Source organism: Pieris brassicae, chromosome 11, assembly GCF_905147105.1.
Source record: "Pieris brassicae chromosome 11, ilPieBrab1.1, whole genome shotgun sequence".
Classification (NCBI taxonomy): domain Eukaryota; kingdom Metazoa; phylum Arthropoda; class Insecta; order Lepidoptera; family Pieridae; genus Pieris; species Pieris brassicae.
The window spans coordinates 1,964,255-1,990,873 of NC_059675.1; the positions used below are offsets into that span (position 1 = coordinate 1,964,255).

The 26,619-nt window shown below is 31.5% G+C and overlaps 1 protein-coding gene across 1 annotated transcript in view; it reads right to left on the reverse strand.

Moving 5' to 3' along the window:
• LOC123716223 (hemicentin-2-like) overlaps positions 1-26,367 on the reverse strand; it is a 75,280-nt gene extending 48,913 nt beyond the window's left edge. Inside the window, exon 1 of the mRNA XM_045671856.1 lies at positions 26,345-26,367. The gene's annotated coding sequence lies outside the window, so the exon portion shown is untranslated. The remainder of the gene's footprint in view (positions 1-26,344) is intronic.
• Positions 26,368-26,619: the final 252 nt, after the last annotated feature.

The following is a 26,619-nucleotide window of genomic DNA, read 5'->3' on the forward strand; positions in this document are numbered from 1 at the left end:
GATATACCACTAACCCTCTATCAGGACAATTATATTTATTTTTGAACTGACCAGATTGTATTTTATTGTATAGTTATTTAATACCAATAACGAGTATATTTTACTCGTCTGGTCTCCTTTGATTTTAGTTGTATGTATTTTATTGGCCTAAGTCAATCTGAATATATAATCATAGTGATATAAATGATAGTATAAATACAGTGTGCGGTCAGTTTAAGGTATGAACCTCTCGACCATGTTGCGGAAAATAACTTTGGAATTTCACAGCGCTGGTATACCTTAACAGTACAAGTTTTATCTTGATACACCGTATAAGACCCGAGCTATCTCAGCAAACCTAGAGGACGCTAGTAGAGATAGTATAATATAATAGAGAGATACATTTAATTACCTTATTTGCAGAATACACAATTCCCTTACTTGATAATTCGTATCAAGTGGAAATAAACATCACGATCCAATTGATATAACCCGTTTGTACAAATCTAATTTTGATCGTAAATACGTGGAATCTAACGAACATTTATCGTATTACTGTATATAATACTTTATATATTATATGTAAGATCAAACAGCGGTTTGAACTAATATGACTTGATTACATCAGTCGATAATTTGCGGTTTCAGTGACTATCTGTATGTTAAAAAGATACTGTGACAAAGAAATGACATTTACTGTCATGACAGTAAATGTCATTTCTCATTTCTTTGTCATATTAATAATACAATATAATTACAATTAAATAATGATGTAGCTGTAGTATGGATTGATTTTATTTTATTATATAACGAACATTACATATTTAACATAAGTAAATAAATCTTTAAAGTAAATTTATAAAACTTAAATTTGTAGGTAAGGTATTTTAAAATATACATTTTTGATATAAATAATAATTAATTGTGTATAATTAACGTTGTTATGCTTCTACTAATGAGCAAATGTTAAAAAATGATTTACAATTTTTAGATCATTTTTTGATTTAAATAATATTTTGATAATCTCTTATTTATCTTGTAGTAGTCTATGAGGTACTCGTAATAAATAAAGATACTTTTTAAATGTAAGCGTTATAAAATCTCAGGTCAATAAATAATAGAATCATACTTTAGTTTAGTTCTCTCTACCGTGCTAAACGTACTGCCTGAGTTCGACAAATAAAATAGATCTCACATTTCTTGTTCGTTCGACCATACTGCCCCCATTTCCTCTGTTTCCTCTGCACTAATGTACTTTCTACGATCTTTTATTGTGGTCTCTGATATAATAATTTCTAAGAAAAGCGATATTTCCTGACGCTACAGAATGCGGTGTAGCTAAGCTGGCAATTTGCAGCATCGGCTACGCCGTAGGCTATTTCCGTCGTGCTGATATGTCGTTAAGTCTACGGTGTAGCGTCGTAGCTAAAGATAACATCGCAGTAGCTACACCTCAATTTGTTAGTTACAATAAGGGTGAAATTGTAATAAATAATTTAATTATTCTCGCGTGAATACGCAGCAAGTTCTGATAGGGCATTGCGTGTTATGCCTTAATTATAATCATACTTAAATGCTATCTAAATTAAGCAAACATTTATTCTACAATTTATAATGAAGCCAATTCACGGCCTATTTCAGCTTTATAACCGGCTATACCGTTATAACTTAATAAACTGACCCGGTACCCAAGTATTCTCGAAAGTGTCTTATTGTTCTTTGTCTGTTACAAAAGGCTTGACCTAGAAAGAAACTAACAATATAAAGCAAATTAACTATATTGTTTCTCGATTTATTGAAAGTAGTTTTTAATCTTACGGAATACCTCTATTTGCAAATAAATAAACATAAATTAATGAATGTAAATTATATCGTATATTGTTCTAAAATATTATGCATTTTATATATAGATACCCGTGTACCTATATATTATTCCTTTAAAATTAATTTTGTATTGATGTGAGCATTTCAGTGTTTACATAAAAAAAATGTTTATTATGGAATATAAGATACAGGTATAACTTATTCCACGTGATTAAATTTGTATCAGTAGATATCCCTACTCATCGGCAAAGAAGTCAGAGGGTTCAGGGGGAGTGTTAATAATTATAAATGAAGTGTTATATTAAATTTCCTGTCTGCCAGTGTAATAATGAAATGTTTGAGATTCTAAAAAAATATTGTTGATGTTAAAAACTTTCATTCGTGATTTATTTGGTCGAAAGTTTTTAACATTATCTGAAGTGCTTCATGTATATTTGTACACATATGTGGTTCGCTCTATCGTAAGACGAAATATCAAGTATTCTTAACATCATCATTTTCTGAAACGAATTGTTATGTTGTCAAGATAAAGAAATTTAAGTTCATCTGTGATTTTACAAAAAAAAATGTGCGTCACGAGGCGTAACCCTTAAAACATCATTCGAAAATAATTATATCAAAGATAACGCCAACAATTTAGCATTATCATTTGGTAAACGTTATAATCACGCAGATAAAAGGCTGACTAAGCATTCTATAGAACAGAATCCATTCTCATTAATTTCACGCGAATTCTAAAGGCAATTTAGGGCAAGCCGGTACAATTAAACGAATCCTTTTGTAACAGATAAGTCGAAATTACGTTTTATTTGTTTAAGAAGTATATCAGGGATATTATCCCTATATACTACCCAACGCACGGTATGCCTTGTGTTCATTTATTATTTCACATCAAAATATATGAACATCTAGTAATTTGTACTCTAACTTGAATCGAATTATGATTAAAATATGTTTAACTAGTTTGTTTCTTAAGTAAAACACTTGTATATTGTGATTAACGGGAAATATATTTAAGAGCCCAAATGCAAGTAACGATTATTCTCTATAGCGTCGATCTGTTTGAGTCGAACGGAGATCGCGACCGACGTGTACACACGTAAGAAGTGAAATTTCTTTATGTTTTAAGTTTGACAAAAGGCTTTTATTATCATAGACATGAATACAAATAATACAATTATTTCATTTTTCCCTATAACTACTAACATTATTACAGAATTTTATTAATTGTAATAGAAATATCATTGTTATGGTTAATATTTATTTCAAATCTCTTCGAATCAATCGTGGTAGGGATAAGAAAATGTAACCGATGGCATGTAACCGAAAAATGTGACGGTACATTTTTTTACAGCATCGATAAAGAAGGTTCACAAAAATTGTTTAAAAATGGTTGACCATGACTAACAATATATTAACTCTTACTCCTGTGACTGTGAAATGAAAATAAAATGTTATTTATCACCTTAATTAAGGTCAAGCCTGTATCACATTTAATTAATATGATACACTCTGACCACGAGTGTAAAGCAATTGAAACTACATGTTAATAAAAGAATGCGATAATTTCGCGTTTTTGTCTGTAGAGCTTTTATCTATGTTATAACATAATGTTATCGTCCGTTTCTATATATTTCACTTTTATCCGTTAAAATTCCTTTAAAGAAGATTTAGGATTATAAAAAATAATTACAAATTCTAATTACAAATGAAAACATGAAAACGGAATGATTTGAATATTTAACTCAAAGCTGGGAATTAAAATGTCTAAATGTTGAGATCAGAAACGAAATATTTTACAGAAATATTTGGAAACTCGACGGTACGTAAATAAAATATATGAAACTGGAGAATCATCAAATAATGTTATTGTTGGTTAAAGCCGCAATTTTACATTACTGATTGAAAAAAATAATATAAATGTTGCTACAAATTTTTTGAGTCTGGGCTGGGATTTTTGATCATTTGTTAATCTAATAGGCCTGGATGTGATAAGCTGTTAATGGTGCAGGCCGTCGACTCTTTTGGGTCTAAGGCAAGCCGGTTTCCTTATAATGTTTTCCTTCACTGTTCGAGCGACTGTTAAATGCGAATAATGTATCACTAAATATTTGCTACAAAAATAAAATAAAATACCTATATTTGGTCCTTTTTATACAAAACATATGACGTGCGTGCTGACTAGTAAACTATAAAGAACAATTATATGAACGAGTGCTTCGTTTGTAAATATTTCTTGTAGTGTGTTTATGTATTAAATAAATATTGGCAGAGAAACGTAATTGTTGTATGTCGGTATGGAGTTTAAATGGAATACACTTCAATCACATTAAACGGTTGTCTTTTGTTCAAAAGAGTTTAGACGAATTGGTTTGTATTGGTTAATGTAAAATGTTTTTTGGCCTTCTTTCTTCATTATGAATACTATTCTAGAAATCTGTTCTCTTTATAATACTAGTACAATGTATATACTTATACATGATGATGTATTTAATTAATAACTCTATACTACAGAAGTATTGAGTTTAAAAATGTCGATCTGGTCACAGCGAATAAACACATTAAAATAAATAAACGGCTCAAATTTCCTCCAACTTGGAGTAGACTCTTGGGCTGTGTGGTTCAAGTGCAAACACCCTTATTAATAAATTAAGCTTGGTAGATAGTACTGGTGACCTCAGAGCTGGTGCTTTCCTCGCTCAAATAATAAGTATCGCAATACAGCGAGGAAATTTTCATTGTTAATTTTGTTATAATACTTATAAACGCTAATTAATCGTTTTGTATGCATGCTGTGTTTGACTCGATAAAACTGAATATTAATAAGCTTCAATGAAAATTTACAATTTCCTATTTAGTTAAGCGTTATTCAAAACAGTATTAATAACACGTGTCTAATCAACCATGTACGATTAAACATAGCAAAATGTACGAGGTTTAGTGATTTATAAAATATGAACCCATTAATTTCGTACGCATATATTTTAGCGCAATGAGTCAGCGAATACCTCCAACTCCCGTTGGAATGGGCAAAATCACTGTGAAATAGCATAGCAGTGATGTGATTTAAAACGGGCACATACGTACTTAGAATAACGTATTAGTACGTACGTAAATGCTAACTAGAATTATATTATATTGCTATGTCTTATTCATTTCTCGTTTCCTCTTAAAGTGTTGAAGACCCCTTCAAGCCCTTAATTATCGTGGTCAGCCTGCCCGGTAGCTTTGGAATAATCCCACCACCTCGAACCTCTGATCCTACCCGTAGAGCTTCGTCTGTTACCTTAGGTCTCTTGGTGAAGACATTCCGTACTTATTTATGTATTCAATATTTACGAGTTAGGATTGTTAGGTTCTTAGGTCCCAGCCTCAAATATATTGAATCATCTAGTGCTTTATAACACATACACTACATATGCTCCTGATATTTATTAAATACACATTTTACAGTCCACTGGCTGGCAAGATGTGGTACACTCAGTAAAACGTAATATAGATCAAATCAATCATGTGTTTTGAAACTAAATTATTAGCGTACATTATACAGAATGAGGATAGTAAATGTTAGTGTTCTTAATAGAGTAGATTTTACGCAATATATAGGGATAAACTTTGTATAGCCCATTGCAAATGAACTAGTGACTTTTCTCTCTTAGATACCAAGGTAAGCGATGAAACCTCACCTGTCGTAATTAGTATGTGAAATAACAGTGATTTAAGCAGTGATTTTCGTTGCAGGCAGAGGATAATAAACCGTTAACTAGTACAGGCTTGGTTGCATTTGCACGTACCTAATCAGTAGGTCGGTGGTCGTATGAGCACTGGCAATTGAGCACGGCCGGCTTAATGACCAAGCCAGTGGGTATAGTAATGACATTTTCACGTTTATTCATGATTATTGGGCAGTGGTTTGGAATAAAACATTGCCACATTCAATATTCTAATAATATATTCTAAATTCCGTCGCTTCTAGAATTGAAACTCACGTGCATACAAAAACAAGGAGATGTTAAGTATGATAGTTATTCGGGATAAGTACGTTTTCATATAATATTCTATGTTTATTATAAGGACATACCAATGTTATGATTACTTGACCCTCGTTCTGTCGTTAGTTCACGAAATCATTATTCATATTTTTGAATTGAAATTAATGTGTTAACGTTACTGAAATGTATTTTTAAAATCACTTATAAATTATATATTTATTATACCTACGAGTTTTATTATATACAAGTAAAGAATGTACTCAAAGAAGTAATATAAAAATTGTTAACGGTAAATATTCTTATAAGTTCACACGGGCACTTGACAGACCTTTATTTCCAATGTGATTGCGAAGCAAAGATTACAGAGCGTAGCAGATAGGATCCTCAATATTTTATGAAGAAATATTGGGATTACGTGGTCCAAGCGATGTGATTTAGAGTTTCTTTATTCAGAAATATCTCATACATCCCTAGTGTAACGTATTCGCATCTAATTTATACGAAATATGGAAGTAGTACAAAATATAGTTTTTTAAAATAATAATTAAAAGAAGTTTCCGTTTCTGAAAAAACAATAATTGTTTTGTTTTGGTAAGTTCAAAGCTCAAGGTATAATGATTTACTTGTCCAAAGATGAACTAAACAGTTTGCCCCGACTACGAAGACATATAATATAAAAATCTTAACCGGATGAAATTCACTTTTTGATTATATTTTGAATACTTATACTACGATTTTTCTTTCTCGTTCTCTTCATGCTATGTTGAATGTTTTATAGTATTTGTATGTTTTTCTTGATAATACAATTTGTTTGATCTTTTTGTCTTCTTCAACAAATTTCAAAATTACCGCGAACATAAATTTTCCATTTATTTATTTTATATGTTGTGTTTGTCTGAAGCGTAGTATGGACCCTTTGATGAACTTATTGTCTCCTAATTGAAGATAATTGAAACGTTGCCTATATCAAACACATAACTAATTGGCATCTTATTAAAATCAAAAGCCGCTTTATTTATACTCTCGCTCTCGCTCTACCGATTAGATTGTTGTCCTTATTGCTTTTGCTTCACTTTGTATATGAATAACATTGACAAAAGATCTTTCTGATCAAACCATGGTGATGAACGCAGAAAAAACAAACGGACTAAAATGTTTTGGTTCTTAAATATGGTATAATCATTGCTATTAAGATCAGTATACGCGTAGGAAGCATGTGCATCATCAACCTTCTATATGCGATCAAGTCGTTTGCGCAGAAAACATTGTTAACTTTGAAAATAACATAATACATACTATTTTGTAATAAGTGCTCGCTACGGAGCATGCGCATTTTAGCATGTGTATTTTTATAATTACTAAAGAACAATGATTATTTCACTAAGTTAACACTACACCAATTCAGTATTGATTTTTGTTTCCTATACTACGAATCCTTTGTCTTAATAAATGAAGAAAAGATGGCCATGGTAAAAATGCTGAAAAAACGTTATTTAAATAAAGAAAATCAGTTTCCTTTCCTTACAACTCACCAAAGAGATTTATCAATCGCTTCTACCTTATAATTTTCGTTCCACAACGGTGACCATTGATTGAACTTAATAAATGATATCAGAGAGGAAAATAAAGATTGATCGAGTCCATTTCTACTTACGTCCGATGGCCCGTGAAGTAAAGCTTCCATCGGCTGATAAGATACCGATTTGTGATATTATTTATGGTTGCTAAGCAACAGATCATTGTGAGTTCGTTTCAGTGATTTAGTATTATTACTTTATTTTTTGGAGATCCCGAATTACTTGCTTACTTTTTCAACAATTAAAACCATTTACATAAATTTATAAGTTATAGTTACACAATTAATTCGCGAATGTCATATAAATGTGTGTTGAGTTTATCGATCTTACACAGACTGAAAGTGGCGGACTTTTTCTCCATTTTTATTATGTAAGGAAAAATCAGTTCGTAGCCCACTAGTTGCACTTATGTAAAATATCACGTATATACGTGAGACAAACGTCACGTGGTTCTAACATATTAATATAAATCCTAGAATCGCGTCTAAAAACATAAAATTATCAATAGTAACTAACAGTAATGCCCAATTTCAGTTATCCAACATTATATTTCCCCACCTATAAAGTCAACTACTTTACTGCACAGTTTCGAAGTTTAATGTACATGTGACATGGTAAATAGCACCATGCTGTATCCAAAATGGACCATGGCAAGCAATCTATTTGAATACCATCTCAGAAGTTACAGATTAGTACGATGTAATGCTTTAAATTGAAAGGTTGGTGTTCTTATAAAAAATTAGATATGAGTTTTGACAAACTGATGTGTGATTATGAAATTTACTGTTTTTAATTATATTTACATAAATGCATTTTGACTTGATAGAGCGAAATTCCTTGTTATGTATTATGTGTAAATTTAAGTTTTATTATTAGGTATATCTTAAAACAAGAACATATCAAAAAATATATTTACTTAAGTTTCATCGATTTGATAAGTCAACTAAATGGCGTGTTTTGTAAATACTATCTCCAATCTCCAATACTTGTCACTTGACAATTGACAGTAGTATGTAGTGTTTATCTATGCATATGGCTAAAAATATAAACATTTTATATATATTAAGAAAAACACTTTTTGAACGGACTAAAGCTATGTATTATTATTAAAACTTATAGTTATTTACATAATTCTACAGTTTAAATTTTTTCCGACATTCAGCGTGCGTAGTCACGGTGACTGGAGACGATAGGTGTTAAATGTCACAAGTATCACAGCTGCAGAGAAAGTTGTTTTATCTGTATTTATTGCCACGGGGTTGATATCGACTAAAAGATTACGGATTTTTGCATCTTTTAGTTAGTTAGTTATGTAAATAACTATAAGTTTTAATAATAATACATAGCTTTAATCCGTTCAAAAAGTGTTTTTCTTAATGTGTAAAAGCTATTTAACAAAAGACAATACTATTTTATATATATTTTAAATCAAATCACTAATTACACCGTTTTAAATAAAGGTCTCATTTTCATAGCTTGATCATTGTCATAATAAAACTTAAGACGTATGTATATGTAGATATATATAATGAGGTGTAACAGAACAGCGCTAATTAGAGCTTAGTGTAGTTGGTATAAAAAAATAAAAAAAAATGTTTTAGTTCTTTCTGACTAATTATTAATGTGGACTATTAGTAGTTCAACATATAGCCTGAATAATTGTATTGTGTTTTCACTATGTTTACAATGATTAGTAAAAAATATGGTAACCATGGTCACATAAACCATAGTATGTATTGAGTGAATCATTGTTATTTATTTTTATTTTAAGTTTGATTGTGAAGAAATCGCCTATTGTTAAGAATATTAAAGAATTTTAAATATATAGGGTCGATAAATTTCGACGATTCTAAAAACAATGTTATTTTATACGCATTTTCAATAAGAACTTCCATAAAAATCTATTATGAGCTCGGATCCCCAAATGAGCTGTGTATTTTCCTTGTTTTTCCCTATACTTACATAAATTTTTCATCGGAAACCTCCCTTCCGGTCGGCTATTGGGGAGAAAAATAATTTTTTACAAGCAAGTGAAAAATCAAAGCTATTGATAAGACACTTGGCCCGACATTTTATTGGTTTTTGCTGTCATAAATTTTATTTGATTCATTTCTGAAAAAGTCTATCATTTACAAATTCCACATGCTCTGTTTAATTGTATTTATTCATATGAATAATATCAAATAAAATTGTATATTGCTATAGATGAAACTGCACCATTTATTAACGGTAAAGGTTTGCTTTAGTCGTTATATGTACAACACTTTTGAATTTAAAGATTTTTTTAATGTAAAGAAATTAGTAATAAATTCTAGTAATTAATTTTGTAATAAAGTTTTAAAACATTATTGAAATGAATGTCGACGCTTCTATTTCTTATAAATAAACAAATAACTATTGAGTATCAATGCACTTGAGCTATCTGGCATTATACGCGTCCTCAAGAATGGCACTCAATTTTGGTCGACCCGTTCGGTATTTACATTAATTTGATTATTTGGCTTTAAAAAGCAATTTGCGTTGTAAATTAAAGTACATTTCACATACAAATGAGCATCAAACAAAAGCTAACCACAACGCATAGTATTGAGCGAGGCACGAAGCTTAAAGCGTTATTTCAGTGTGAAACGACAAATACAGTGGAAAGTTAGTAAAATCGCTGATGTGCTTGAAAACCGTGCGTCAGCGTTCGCTTTACTGAACGATAAAACTGTGCCGGCGGAAATGTTTAGCAGTTTTATTAAAAACTGGAACAAAAGAGATCAGGTTTGTACATTTCGCGTGTAGCCTTCAAAATGTGTTCGCAACAGCATCCATAACGCAATGTTTTTTGCGATGTGTAGTGTTTTTTACATTCATTTCGTTTCTCTCTACTTCCTTTAACAACCAAATGTACACTTTTAAAAGTTTTCATTTATGTTTGTGTTAGTTTAAGGTTGTATGTCCAAGAATACTTCCAGATTATCAAGAATACTTTTGTTCTCTATATACTATATGCAGTCTACGGTATTTAAGATTATTTTTTTATTTTTATTAAAACGATAAAATATTAGCGGCTAAGATTTTTATAGAGACTATAGAAATTGAATTATATAGCAAATGTCGTAAATTTTCATTTAGATGTCTCATCCTTTCCTGCCCTATTCATAAAACATACAAGTTTTATAGTTACGAATTAATAAATATTTTCCAAAAACGTGATAAATAAAAAAAAATTAAATATACAATTTTACGACTTTAATGAAAAATTTGATTGAATAAGCAAGCAATGAAATACCTTTTATAACCATTTTTAATCTGTGATACACGTAATATCCGCATACATTAATGTAGTTATAGCGTATTTATTACACAGAGTAGCAATTTACTTTGTAAAGTAAATGTTTTGTAATTGCATTGATAAACAATTAATCAATTTGTCATACCGAAATTGGAGAACTTTCGTAAAAAAACAAAATACTATACTATAGAACAATTGAGGCGCACCAAATGCCAAGAAATAATTACAATTGTCCTCGCTATAATATTAACGTCCGACTCGTTTCCATTAATTATAATTACGGCTAAATGTTATTTGACATTGGTGTGCAATGGGACCTTTTCATTATTAACTGGATGATTCATTCAATTTCCAAAGGTTGTATCCATGAATTTTGTTTAACAGACTACTACTATTTTTTAAACGTGAAATAATATAAAACTTGTTCCAATAAAAAAAGTCACAAAAGGTGACGAAATGTTATTGTTTCGTTTATTTATGAAGTATGCGTAGCACTGTAGAACTCAAAGCAAGGGGGTAGAACGGATGAGAAGAACTAGTAAAAAAGTTTCTGTCACTCTTTGCTTGCTTTTGCTGTTGTATCACCATTATTGAGAAGTTAATTTAGATATTACACTGTAAGGTTAAATTAGCCTGGAAGTCTGTATAGTTTCCATAATATATTTCTACTTTTATTAGTGTTTTTGCTATAAAACAAAACATGGCAAACATGCAAGAGGCTCACCAAACGTTAAGACTTGTTTCGTTCTTTTCTTGGAGGAAGTCAAATTAGTACGAAATATTTAAGTGGTGGTGTGATGTGAAAACGCTCAGTGGTTGAACGACGAACGCCGAGGTGATACGGGTGGAATTTCGTATTGTGCCTTGACGTCCGATGATGAAACTCAGCTGCAACTATTAATCCGAACAACTCCTCTGAACACTCTCCATGGTAAATGCGGTAGAAGATGCAGACTGACCACACATGTGTCTATGCAAGCTCCTCGGAAATGAATTTGTCGTCGTATTATGGGCTAGAATAAATCTATACTGATATATATCATATATATGTCGCAAAAACATTTAAAATACTATACGTAAGATTAGTCAGTAAGGCCATGTTAATGTGATGATGGTTGCTGTATAAACTGATCACAGGGTCTCGTAGAATGCCAACGCGACCCCAAGATTTCCCAACAGTGAAGTGATTGGTGAGAGGATTTTAGTGGATAGGACTGTTATAGTGAGTCCCATATTCTGTAACCCATGGCCATTGTGTCCCTCATTAAAAAGTAATGTAAGTGTTAAGTACGTAAAGTGGTGTATGGACTAAATCGAGGAAAACAAAAAACTATACATGAAAGTATGAAAAATACTTTCGCCAAAGAACTTAGCTATTTTCTGATAATATAGTAGATAAAATTGTGAACAAAGTTAGGCTGTGACATTTCGTAATAAAACTTCGCTATCATCAATCACTCGCTGTAAAGTAACGTATTATATTTTCACGAAATACTAAAGTATGACGACTTAATATTCTCTAGCGTGCTCGCTAAAGTTGCTATTTTGAAACTATTTACTAAGCACTTTAATAGATACAGTTTGACAGACTAATAATTGATAACGTCTGCTCAAATATTGATATTAGGTCCTTACATATGAAATTGGCGTTTTGTCGTACTGGCCACTTTGACCTCAAATACATCCATCCTCTTTGGTTAGGAATTCCAATTCAAATTTGTACAGCTATTTACTCATGTATTTGTGCTTCGATGACCGTCATTCATTTGTTTTTTTCATCTGTTTTTTTCTGTTTGCGTCACTCATTTTACAAAATGGAAAACTTAAAGTATCGCATTATTTACGATTACCAGTTCCGCCGTGGCACTAGTGTTGCGAAAACGACTCAAAGGGTGAATGATGTGTATGGCGGTCATGTTGCAAAAGAAAACACAGTTCGTTTTTGGTTCCAACGTTTTCGTTCTGGAAATTTCAACCTGCATAACAAGCCCCGTGGACGGCCTGAGACCCGAGTTGATAATGAAGTATTCAAGGCTATTGTGGAAGCGGATCCATCGCAAACCACGTGCGAGTTAGCTGCAGGTTGCGGTGTGAGTGATAAAACTGTTTTAACTCACTTGAAGCAAATTGGGAAGATTAAAAAGCTTGAAAGGTGGGTACCTCACGAATTGACCGAAGCAAACCGGCAAACGCGCGTCGACTGCTGCGTTATATTACTGAACCGGCAAATTAACGAAGGTATTTTAAACCGAATCATTATCTGTGACGAAAAATGGATTCTTTACGATAATCGGAAGCGCTCAGCGCAAGGGTTGGATCCTGGCCAGCCAGCCAAATCCTGCCCCAACCGAAAATTAACCCCGAAAAAGTTACTTGTAAGCGTTTGGTGGACTAGTGCCGGTATTGTTCATTACAGTTTTCTCAAATTTGTCCAGACTATTACGGCTGATGTCTATTGTCAGCAATCAAACCATGATGGAAAAGCTAGCGGCTAAACAACCTAGGCTGGTCAATCGCTCCACGCCACTGCTACTTCACGACAACGCTAGACCACATACTGCACAACAGACGGCTACCAAATTAGAAGAGCTTCAATTGGAACGTCTAAGACATCCTCCGTAATCCCCGGGCCTTGCTCCAACAGATTACCATTTTTTTCGAAATTTGGACAACTTCTTGCAAGGGAAAAAAATTAACTCTGATGGGGCAGTCAAAATCGCCTTCACAGATTTTATTGATTCCCGTCCGACTGTTTTTTTTAGTAAAGGAACTACCTACGAGATGGCAAAAGTGCATAGAAAACAATGGTTCATACTTTGATTTATTAAATATATTATATTTAAAAATATTCGACTTTTGTTCCTCCCATACAAAACGCCAATTTCATAAGATATCCCTCATAGTAAAGTCAATATATTTGACTATATGTAATGGCTAAAACACGTCAATTAGTAAAAAAACATTCCATCTCGTTTATTTCCTTATAAAGTGATACGACATAGATAACGACAGCCTTAAAGTTCCTCGTTTATGAATACGGTTATAGTCGCCGTCAGGTGTTGTAAGTTTTACGCATTGCCAAAATCATTGAAAGAAACGGTTTTTTTTCGATTTCCTACAAAACAATACTGTTTTACATTGAAAGACACGGAAAGATCGTAACTCAATGAATTATCTGATCATTCTTATCAACAGTATTATTACAATAAAAAAATCTGTTAAACGAGATCATGAAATAGATACAGAAGTTTGAGGCCCACACCTAAAAAAGGTAGTGCCATTGATTTAGATATATTTAGATAAATATTATGTCTGCTTAAAAAAAAACCAAACGGTCACGTTACTAAGTAATATTTGGCATTAAACCAAACTTTGTTTTTAATGCCAACTACGCTGTACAGGCGGTGAGATTTCATTAAAAATTAACGATGCCACTGATACTATCTCGGCTAATGAGTTCAGATAAACGTGAGCGCGAAAAGTACATTTTGTCTCAATATACATGAAATGGAAATGACAAATAGCGTTTTTCATTATTATTTTTATTTAATGCTCAAAATAAAGCACTAATATTCATTTTTGATGTTATACTTCTTTGGGGAGGTTCTTCTTCTTCTTATACGCGTTGAAGAAAAATAATGAGGGTGCACATAGTCACAAAAAACCCGACACACTGAAGTTAGTATAGTTAACATTTTAAAATTAAAAATGTCCATTTCTTTAATTATGTAGAAATATTTTGTTATATTTAAATAAAGTTTATTTAACTAGAAAATGCGTTATAATAAAACATTCAATGTATTAAATACCTTTTTTCTATTGTTAGTATCGTTATTTCTACAAACGTAGGATAAGGCGATATATATTTTTATATTGTTACGCCAAAGTAGTATAACACTAACTGTGTTTTTTTCTAAATTAAGTTTTTTAAATTGATATCTGCCAGTGCGGCGGTACTATAGGATTGCACCTGTTTTATGGTCATTTTATAGAAAGATTTTTATCTTATAGAAAGTACACAAGTAGTTCACACAGATCTAGGACATGCCGGTTTCCTCACGAAGTGTGCCATCTTGAAAAAAAAATCCATTGGTACATAACCATGATTTGGACGCTTTAATCCCTAATAAAGTCTGCGTAAGCTACTTCATCTACGTATCTTAATCCTTAGTACTCTGACGCAGCGCCCCAAACGGAGCATGGGCCTCCAAAACTAATTTGTAAAATGTAAAATTTGTCGAATAATATATTTAACAATATTATATTATACGTGTTTTATTATATTTTTGACAATAATACAACGGCTTATATACGTAATGGCCTTTAATTTACACCAGAACTGAACATTTAAATAATAAAAACTTCATTCATGACAAATAGGTTGTGACAAAATTCCCATACTAGGGAGTCCCTGTTTATGGGTAACTAGATAACAATTATAACAATTAGTAAATATTACATGGTACATTTTTAAAACAGTTTTATGAGAGAAAGTAGGTTTGTGTTACAACTAATCAAACACAAGTCATTAAGTAAGTGTGAATGTGTGAGTTCGTGAATGGATGTGTGTGCGTCCGAGAGCTAAGAGTTGTTAATAAGACGTGTTTGTTGACTATAAATCCGAATGTTATTTAACTAATATAAAGTATAAGCGCCTCTGTTTACTTCGGCTACGAGCAATTGTAAATTCATTCATTGTCTTGTGTATAATATTTAAATTTAGAACGTTTATGTATTAATGCTGTCGATACTTTAATAGCACGTTACGATTTTTTTGTTGAAAATATGTGTTCGTAAGTACTAGAGTGATACGAAACAATGAGACTTGAAAGAACTTGAACTTGAAGAAACTATTTGGTTCAACTACGTGATATTATATTTGATAACATTATATCATTATTTCGCTTAAACAATGAAGATATTTTATGTATTTGCATATAAATTATCTTTATGATTTAGGCATCCCTTTTAAAGCCCATTATTTTCTATCCTTTTTTTTTGTACGAGGTGAAAATGCGCTTGCGCAGGCCCGTGCCAAGGATATCGAGCTTGACGCGGGGACTGTGGGGCTGGGTCTACACTCAAATCCCTCTGCTATTCAGAGGGGTAGCAAGACCCTACCTACTAAAAACACCTCAGCCCTTCACACGCCCTTAAGATGGGCCCTCGGGGTTCGCCAGGCATTCTACCCAAGGATTATTTTCTATCCTAGGCTAGCCTGCTCCATCTCTTCGACATCGATCCATTTTTTTACTTGACGTCCCCACTTCCTTTGCCTTATCAGTTCCATTTTATTTTTGATTTTTTGTTGAACGTCATTACTAACATTTATGTTTTTCTGTACTTTTTGTACTCAATGGCAGAAGAAAAACCTGACCATAAACTTGACCGTAGTTGCTAGAAAAACACGGATTATTTGTTATTTTGTTTGTTAATAACGGTCAAAGAATAAGTCCTTCATTCACTCAGATTATGGATCAAATTTAAAAATTAATATAATACTTGAGTTGACATTTTTAAAATTGCAAAAAAAAATATGTTTTTTTTTATTTGTAACTAGGAAAAAAATCATTTTACTTTTATAATTTGTTCAAGTTTCGCCTTTTAAAGTGTGTGCAAAATACATTTCTATACTGCACACTATTCTCTAGCAAATGTGTAAAGTGTTGGCTTCACTGTGCATATTTCCTGTTTCCTAGTTAAGTAAACACGGAGAATTACAAGCACGCAAGGCAAGAACAAACATTAATTTATCTTTGTTTATTCCAGTCGAGACTCAGACTCACTGTGTCACAAGTTACATACAATGAATGATTATAAAGCGCTTTTTCATTTGTACGTAAAATATGACTGGGCTAATTATAAAGACATATAACGAATTATACAAATATATTATTTGATTTAAGCTAACTATCGAATGTCTTTATAAATATTAATCAACATGTGTATGCTTAACATTAAAAAATCTGACCGATAATATACAAGATGGGACTTAAGATACAAGACAAAAGCCATAGACATCACCTCGAAAATCAGAAGACTTCAAAGTGGATGGGCTGTAAACATGATAAGAGTAAAATTGTAACACGATGTTACCCTAAGGAAGGCAAAAGGAGTTGAGGAAGGCTGGCAAACAGATCTGCAGAAATCTAGCAAGATCCAGATATTAGAATAGTTCTTTTTTCAACCTTCTAATATCTAGTTTAATATAATGATCTATGTTTATATGTGGACTTAAATCGAACTAAAAAAAAGGCTATATTATTATTATCAACATGAATAGGAACTTTTCTGAAATCTTCCAATCAAAGATAATTGTTAGCGGATGGATGACCCGCGTTATCTGTCTTTATCGTATAAGTAAGTATTAATATTAAATGGGCTATCAAAAACCCTATCGGTTCTCAGCTACCGTCCAAATGGTTGACTACAATTTATATCTAATGTAACTTTCCAGAAATACAAAACCAGATGCAATGTAAGAAAGTTTCTTGTATTTCATCCCAACTTTAATAAGTCTGATTAATCAAGTAAAGTTCTTCAAATGGGTTTTAAAGTTTCTATATAAAGGTGTCACAAACATTTTGCTATTCAATTCAAAGTTGAACCGAACCATTGTAAAGCATACCAGATGTTTGGCCAACTTTGAATGGATTTGAAACAATTACGTCAATCAATGGAGTTGCTCTGGCTTCTCTTTTGTATGGTATTATGATATTGATTTAATCATGAAAGCTTTGGTAATTTTATGGATACATATAATAAAGTTATTATTTGCAAAGTAAGTACTTTAATTCCTTTTTGTCTTCATTCTATAAATAATACAACACATATATACCGTTGGCCTAACTTGTGATATAAACTAAGACCCGACTATTGAGGAGGGCAAGAAGTCGTTTCTAAAAGAATTGGATCTAAGAGAGAACAAAGATTTAGTCATCATTATATGTTCATTGGTTCAGACGTTAGCTCGGTAATGTCTTGAAAATAGTCAATTTATAGGTGATATAAAAATATGAAAAGAAACCCGAACTAATTCGACCTGGGGTTAAGAAAAGAGCGTACCAATTTTTCAAAGGCTAGCAACTCATTTGCGAGCCTTCTGGTAAAGTCCATCCATGGGCGGCGGTATCACTTATCATCAGGTGAGCCTCCTACCCGTTTGCTTCCTATTAAATACAAAAAATTAAAAGCCTTTAACGACCAAGGACCAACGTCCTGGGTTGATAAAAATTTTAGTTGTCACTTCTTTACGAATAAACTAAACGATAGTTTGAGCATATTAATCATGAGTAAGACCATTTCGTGGTTAGTTACGATGTATGATGTTCGCTACGTAAACGTAATACGATAAAGGATGTGAAAAGTTTCATCTATGGCCGCATTTATCTCTAAACGAAATTAAGAGTACTGTGTCTGAACAAACACATATATCTAATTATAACTATGACTTTAAAATAAGATAAATAAACAAACTTGTAGCAATTAGCCATAAGTCAATATGAGCCTATATCCCAATCCGCCTAACTTAAAGGTATTGAGTTATTAACAAAAGAAAAAATACAACAAAACACAACTTCTTTTGCCGCCACTTCATTACCGTCAGTCTTGTATAGCGTGTCTGATCTGTGCCAGATGCACCAACTCTTCCGCAGTCACAATACCCGCCCACTGTCTAACGTTACGTAGCCGTGATTTTTATCTACCAACACGCTGTATACCCTGGATTACCATAATATCATAAGTTTTTTCAATGTTCCGATGTCGAACAACACACAACAAACACTCATAAATAAAATATCAGAATGAACAGAAAACGATTTAGATACATTAACGGCACACAAGAAAACAACCTTAATATGAGGTGAAGTGGCTAATCCGATTTATAGTTACACGTTGCCAAATGTATAATCCTGCTAATATTTTTATTTAGTTTTAAGATATTTTTGTGTAAATTGGAATAATTCGAATCATCAATCTCGAACGTAAATAGTAAGGGCAATACTCTTAATTTAATTATGTACTAATCAAATTACTGTGTCGCTATGTGTTAGTGTATTCTTATGTTCTAATAACCCAAGCTAGAATTGCGCAAACTTGGATAGAACGTATTCAGAATTTAAATAACGAATCCGAAATTTGAATTATGGGAAAAATTCTAAATTTAAACGCTACTTTACTGTAATTTTTAATTTTAGAACCAGCTTAAATATCTTAAATGAAGCGTTGTAATGGTCCAATGGTAAATTTACGCATTGGGCGATTACCGCTCTATAATGTGGCCATTGAACGTGCTTTAATGGCTGATTGAACAACAATCGATGTTTTATGCACTACTGTTTATTAGTATTGTAACCTTTTATTAGATGGCATTTTAATAAATTGAGGCTAATTCGTTTACTATGTTAAACGAGGATAGTTTAGAGGATGGTATAGTTTAGGGCATTAAAAATACATGTCAAAGTCAATCTACTAGACTGAAATTGTGACGTGTATCTCGCTCATATATACATAATGTTTCTCATGTAAATAAAATACAATTTTGTAATCGAAAATAAAGTTATTTAATGATTATAATAATTATAGTTGTTGTGTGCATAGTGAGGGTGGAAGGGGGTTTTTTACTTATGATAAAATGTAGTAGCAGTTTACAAACAATTTATTGTTTGGAGTCTTCTTAAATAATCTCTTTAACTTGGCTAAGAAATTGAATAGTTGTATAATTAACACTCCTTAACTGATTTAAGTAACCGGTAGAGTGCATTGTTTATTAAAGTCTATTTGAATTCAGACTCAAGTGTTTGACTCAAATGTTTTGATCTTTAGGATTAATTTAGTTTTATTCTTCTAAAACCTCAACTAACTAAGTACGTTATATGCTCACATGAACAAAGCGTATATGGTTTCCGTAACTAAAGCTTAAATTCATATAGAGATTATCTTCGGTATCCACAGACTCCATATATGTACAGGGATACGATAAAATCCTTGTTCTATGTAAACTTGTATCAACCACTTTAAAATATTTACAAGAGTCGGGGATATTTTTAGCTGCGAACCATTTGTTTGGCTTCGTGGTCACATATGAAGTCTATGTGCAGTCATCTTAGGCAGATTTTTCTTTATTTCTCTTTGATAAATCGTGGCTCTTGTATTATCATTTACTGAATTTACTTACTACATTTGGGAATTGTGTGGAGGAAGTTGATAACAGATCTAACTGAAAGGTTTAGGAGGAGGCCTTTCCCCAAAACGGTTCTATTCTGCAGAACACAAAGAAATGGAAATAACAATAACTAACATAGACTTAGAGTATAATAATAAAACCATCACCCATTTCCTTTTTTTAACATTAAATTTGTTTAAAAAAACCAAAAGTGTACTACGGGCTTCAGGACTCTGGTCCGGGTATGTCCTATGCTAACTATAAGTTTAACAAATATTATACAAACAAAATCTCTATATAACGCAAGTTAAAACAAAAATGTTATTAGTACTCTTTGTACCTTTATTCTTTCGACGTGAAAATTGTTTTTTCATTGTTTCACAGCGACTGCCGAGTCACCGTTTTTTGTACTCTGCAATAATTCCTGTGTTGCTGACAAATATTAATTTTAATGAGAAAAATTTTGGCGTTCTCAGCGCGCTTTTGCATATAACAGGATATTTATGAAAGAATATTAAAGGGAAAATTGTTTATTCTTTTTTGAATAATTAGTTTAGCTTAGGTTTTAATTAAGTCTGGTTAATCTTCATTCTACTACTGCTTATAGAAATTAATATATTATCTTAATTAAAAAAAACATGTCCAAAAAGTAAAGTATTTGTGAATATCGCGCATATATCGCCACAAAGTTCAGAGAATGTTTAAATTCGAGCAGGCGGTGAAGATGTGTAAATGCTTGTAGCCCCGCAAGTTCTGTATAGCTTTTCCTTGAGGTTTCTTATAAGGTATGAAATAACAATAAATGTCTACTTTATAAGGTCACAATACTTATCTACAGCCATAACTTTAACTGTCACAATAAAACCATCATAAATATGTTATTGCGTATTATTATATTCTATATAAACGTGTCGTCCGTAATGCGTATCTTATTATGAATTAATCAATGTTATAAAGTTATAGATATCTTAAACGATTTGCAACGCTTGCGTGAGAATTTTAATTCAATTTGATTTTGGTTACGCACGAAGTTATGGATAGTTGAACAACAATCGATGATTATCTATTAGTACTATTTTATGTACTATGTGTATTTGATGATGATGATCTATTAGTACTATTTTAATTCACGTAATTTTTTGCGTCCATCTGCAAAATTTGGTTTAGGCTATGATGAATGAAATGTAGTATATATTTTTATCTATAAAGTACTTCCTTAGATTTTATTTATCAAACAATATTTTATCAAGGTACTACGATAAATACAGGAAAAGTGTAACAAAGGAAAATAAATAATATTTTTTTGGAAAATTGTTTTGTTTCCTTTGTCAAAGATTTTTTGTTAAGAAAATTTTAGGTGTCTTGCTATTTTATTGTTTGTTTATTACCAAAGCCGGTAATTAAGTGATTAAATTCGAAATTTCCATAATTACCAGCCAGTTGTTCTTATGATTTTAAGAATAAAACCAATTATTAATTCCTTTATAGTGCATGTCTAATCTCTTGAATCAGAAGTCTAACGTCCGCATTACATAACAATCAATAAACTAAATAATAAAATAAACAAACCATGAAGTCTGAAATCACACAAAGATACACATTTTCGTAAATAATGTATGAAAATAGCTTATGAATTTTGAGTCCTACTTTATTTATTTATTTCTAGCCAATAATACTACACGTAACAAAAACACAAAAGAAAAAAGAATGCCCTGAATATGAGCGATCCGAAAACATATCAAGATTGTTCGGTCCCTGCTGCTGATTGCTGTCTAGCCATTCTGTTTAGAGTAAAATCCCAAATTAGACCACTCAGTCCATGGATATCACTTAACATAAAATGAGCCTCTGCCCTTTTATAGTACAGGGGCTATAAAAAAAAATTAAAAATGTATCTGCTCTCTTGCAACGTGTCAAACTTCCAGGAACAGAAACGTTCTATTGAAAAAATATATGTGGTAAGCCCACCATAATGTTGCAGGACATAAATAAGACGTAACGTGGGCCTTTGTTTCGTACTTCACTCACTATAGTGAGCTTCCGTTCTGCTCTTCAGGCGATAGATGACACCACGACGGCCCCAGTCGAGGCCCGAGTCTCGCAGGAGAAGCCCTTCGAAGAAATTCCTTCGAAACATGATACATAAACAAGTTGTTATCGGTACTGCCACTCCTTCCGTGGTCCAAATAAATTTGATGCTGAACAGTCGATCATTGGAATGGCTTTATTTCAACCTGTCAGATCAAGTATAGATTAATCCATCGGAGTATGCAAGGGCTCACTTTTCAAACTTTTCTGTGGTCAGTTACTGATAATCTGTGCCTACCTTAAATTGAAATATAAACTTTATTAACCTGAGATATAAACTTTATCAACTTGAGATATAAACTTTATTAAATTGAGATATAAACCTTATCACACTGAGATATAAACTTTATTAAATTGAGATGTAAACCTTATCAAACTGAGATATAAACTTTATTATCTTGAGGTATAAACTTTATTAACTTGATATATAAACTTTATTAAATTGAGTTATTAACTTTATTAAATTGAGATATAAACTTTATTAACCTGAGATATAAACTTTATTAACTTGAGATATAAACTTTATTAAATTGAGATATAAACCTTATCAAACTGAGATATAAACTTTATTAAACTGAGATATAAACTTTATCAAACTGAGATATAAACTTTATTATCTTGAGGTATAAACTTTATTAACTTGAGATATAAACTTTATTAAATTGAGATATAAACCTTATCAAACTGAGATATAAACTTTATTATCTTGAGGTATAAACTTTATTAACTTGATATATAAACTTTATTAAATTGAGATACAAAATTTATTAAATTGAGATATAAACTTTATTAAACTGAGATATAAACTTTATTAAACTGAGATGATACGAGTCACGCGAGTTTGGCTGACGCAAGAAATATATCTCCGAGAAGTGAGAGACACAGCCAATGCTTCTACAGTTACTTATGGGTCAAATCTGGTTACAATTGAAGAAGAATCAGTTTCTCAGGATCCCCTCTTCACTTTCCTATAAGAGATCGAAGTTCCTATTATATTCTGATGATTCATATGTAATTTTTCCTCCACAACGTGTTTAGTCATTACGCACAGACGGCAGCGATGAAGACGTACTTACTACAAGTATACTATAAGCGACGACGTTTGTAACACGCTAGAGTATAGTTTCGTCATCTTTTGTTTTTATGATCTCCTATTTTACTAATTAATTAGGAGCTGAGCTCACTGAGTAATATTTAATTAAGAGTCCACCGAAAAGAAATCTCTTCTGAGAACATAAAATATATATTTTTTTAAATTAGAGGGTTTATTTTTTTCTGTCGTTTTCAATATGAAGTAGTATAATACAAACAGATTGTTTGATTCTAAGAAATAAATCGTTTTATTTGTTTAGTTTCATTTTGCCAAAATACACATTTTATCTTTTCTGTGAATTTTTTAGTGTTTTCTGTGGACAGTTAATAATTAAAATATCTAGTTATCAGTACAAATTAATGCTTTGATGATGATGATACTAGTTTTGCCATGATTATTTTATCTTTTTTCTTTTAAATGCTAATTTAAACAAAGAAAACTACTTTTTAATGTTTTTTTTTTCATACTGGATTTGTTTATGACCCTGATTTATTTAGTAAGAGTGCAGTGGGTATCTTTGCTTCAAAATATATCTACATAGTACACGTATGAATCACTATCTTTTGATGGAAATCGCATTAAAGTCAGTTACGTATAGCGAAGTGTTTAGACGGCGAAAACCGACTTCGTTTAATATTGCTTTGAGAGTATGTTGTGTGCTGTGATAGTTAAGTAACTGTAACATTTTTTTTACATTATAACCTTTATTGATAAAAATAAATGTGTAATAAAAAAGAAAACTTTTAAATTCTTTCGAAAATGGAGACTGAAACAGTCTTGGAGACTTCTATACCAAAAGATAAATTTATCATTTAATATATCCCAAGTGACATAACGAATGTATGTAACAAAGTGTACCAAATTATCGTGTAATTTCCACGACCTCTAAGTAAATACAGCCTTATTAGTTCACCCGCATTCGGTACAAGGTCGAATGGGTGATTCCGTTGCCCGTACTACGAAACAACAGTTATTTTATAGATACAAGATTTGTTATAAGCAAAAATGCGTATCACTATTATTTAAAAAAAAAATATTATGTCCATGGGTCACCGTTCCACATTACAGTGAAATTTAATATTCTAGAATGTACATATCCAAATTAGAACTCTGATTTTATGACACATTATTGTCTATACAAGGAGAACAAGTCTTTGTTGCTTCTCGTTCGTTAATAGAGAGTTGAGTTTACACTGGCCACGATTTAAGGACTTATTTAGGACAATATTTTCGTTACTGGCAGAACTAAGGTCTGTATATAAAGTAACAAAAGTAGATGTAATATCATACATCTACTTTTGTTACTTCTGGATTATTAATTTGTTCGTACGTTGTTCTATTCAATTTGTAAACGCATACACAGTATAAATGGTCTTTCATATCAATATTACGTTTTATAATTCTACTTTTGAAGGCGTTGGGGGTGAATAATATAAATTCATTACCGTAGTAATTTAAGTAATATGGACGAAGGGTTGTTATTATACTAATAATCTCGTAGACAAAATACGCTTCAAATAACGGAGCTTTGTGTGATGTCGTAAAAATATATTGTTGCTCAAATGTATGCATTATAACACGTACATTATAGTTAATTTGATTTAAAATATATTTTTATTTGCATGAAGAAAAATAATAAAACAACATTCCCGAAAATTTCATATTTGTTCATTTTTCGTTAATGCGTATCGCCATACGCATTTACGCAAATACGCCTATAACCGATCTTTGGTTCGATTACAACGAAAAATGATTTCTCCGGGTGAGTTACAGAACGCTGGTCAAGTTGCTACAAATATTTATGAAACACGTGAAAATGTGGCAGCCCACCGAACACTTATCTGAAGAACTGGCAATAAAATCTCAGGCACTCTTTTTAATCGCCAAGATTTTGTTTTACACAACGTTTGTAAGCTGCAACCATTACACCATGTTCCACATGACATCTTAAGTAATTCATAATAATAAATAAATTAGAAACTAAGATTTGTCCTCTATCAACAGGAGGCATGGTGTAATAGAAGCACTTATATTCTCTTAATATTACCTGCATCACCTACCGAAGCCATAATATCAAAGCTATCTTATAAAAAGGATCCTACGATCTTAAAATTATGTATTGGACAGGAACGATGCAACTTTGTACATTAGTTGGAAATGAAGCACGGTAACAACATTACTTATATATTCACTGCACGATACATGCATAATCTAGTCTTGAAGTAATCGTGCATTCTACAAAAGGCGCTCTGGGACGGTTTCTGCTTTAACGAGCTAACTAGATGCAAATATTGATCGAATATTGAAAACCCATGTATTCTATACTAATATTAAAATGGTGGACAGTTTGTAAGTTTGAGTAATAAATTGGGAAAGCCTCTCACACACTCACTTTCTCATCATCACACAACACTAGTGAATTAGGTATTTCTTAGTTAAATTAATAATTTGTATTGATATTTTCCTGTTGTAAATGTTAAAATCTTTTTGTATTTATTAAGTATTATGGCTTTCTATCTTAAACTATATATTTAGTATAATTGTTTTTATTTTGTTTTTTTATATAATTAGTAGGATTACGAAGTAAACTACGATAATAATTACAGGGGCGGCCCATAAATTTAAAATGTCACAAAAACGGAGAAATTTTTCATTTTTTAGAGCTAAGAATATTGTGTTGATTAGTGCCTTCCTTAACCTATGAATAACCTTTTAAAACGGTCACACGATACGTTATGTTACTAAATCAATTACTTGGATATTGTATTATCTGTTTTGCTATGTCATGTGCTTGTTTGCATTTATTATACAAATTATAACAATTTATTAGTTCAATAAAAGAAATAAATTCTCCTTTGCGTGTGCTTCATAAACGATGGTGACACAAAAATACAAATTTAAATTAACAGAAGATTTCAAAAAATTGTTATTGATATTTTAAGGTTTATTTTAATATAATTATTATATAAAATCTCTGCACATAGACACAATTTAATATAACGATCTAGTCTTAAGTAAAGTAGTTTAAAACTAACCCAATTTACTAAAAAGGATATTTAACATAAGAAAGTGTCGAAAAACGTGTGTTTAGTCTATATTAAGGAATGTACACTCTCTACTTGTTTATTATTTTTTATCGACACACCACTATTTTTTCACACAACGGTTTTTTCCTTTTCAATCTTCTCACTAGACCTGTGGTGGTAAGAAGTTGAACAGCCTCGACATTCACGTGTGGGAAATTCAGCCTTTGTTCGGAGATGGGAAAACTCCTCAATCATAACAATATAAATTACACTGATTAATTATTTTATGAAAAAGGGGGATCTAAATATTATTACTTACCTTTAAGTGTTGTTACTATCACAAAAGTACCTAAAACAGAAATACACACGTAAACTTAACATAGTCATGATTGAGGTTACACAGTTATATAGCAGAAAATACGTTATAATACGTAATCTAAAATATATAGAACTTGAGTATTAAACAAAGAGAAAGAGAAAGCAAAAGAAAGAGTATCGATAATTATAGTTGATCAATTTTAGTAAGGTTTTATGAGTTAGAATAATAATTTAACATCATAATTGAAGCCTCAAGTCGAAGTAGTCAATATTGAT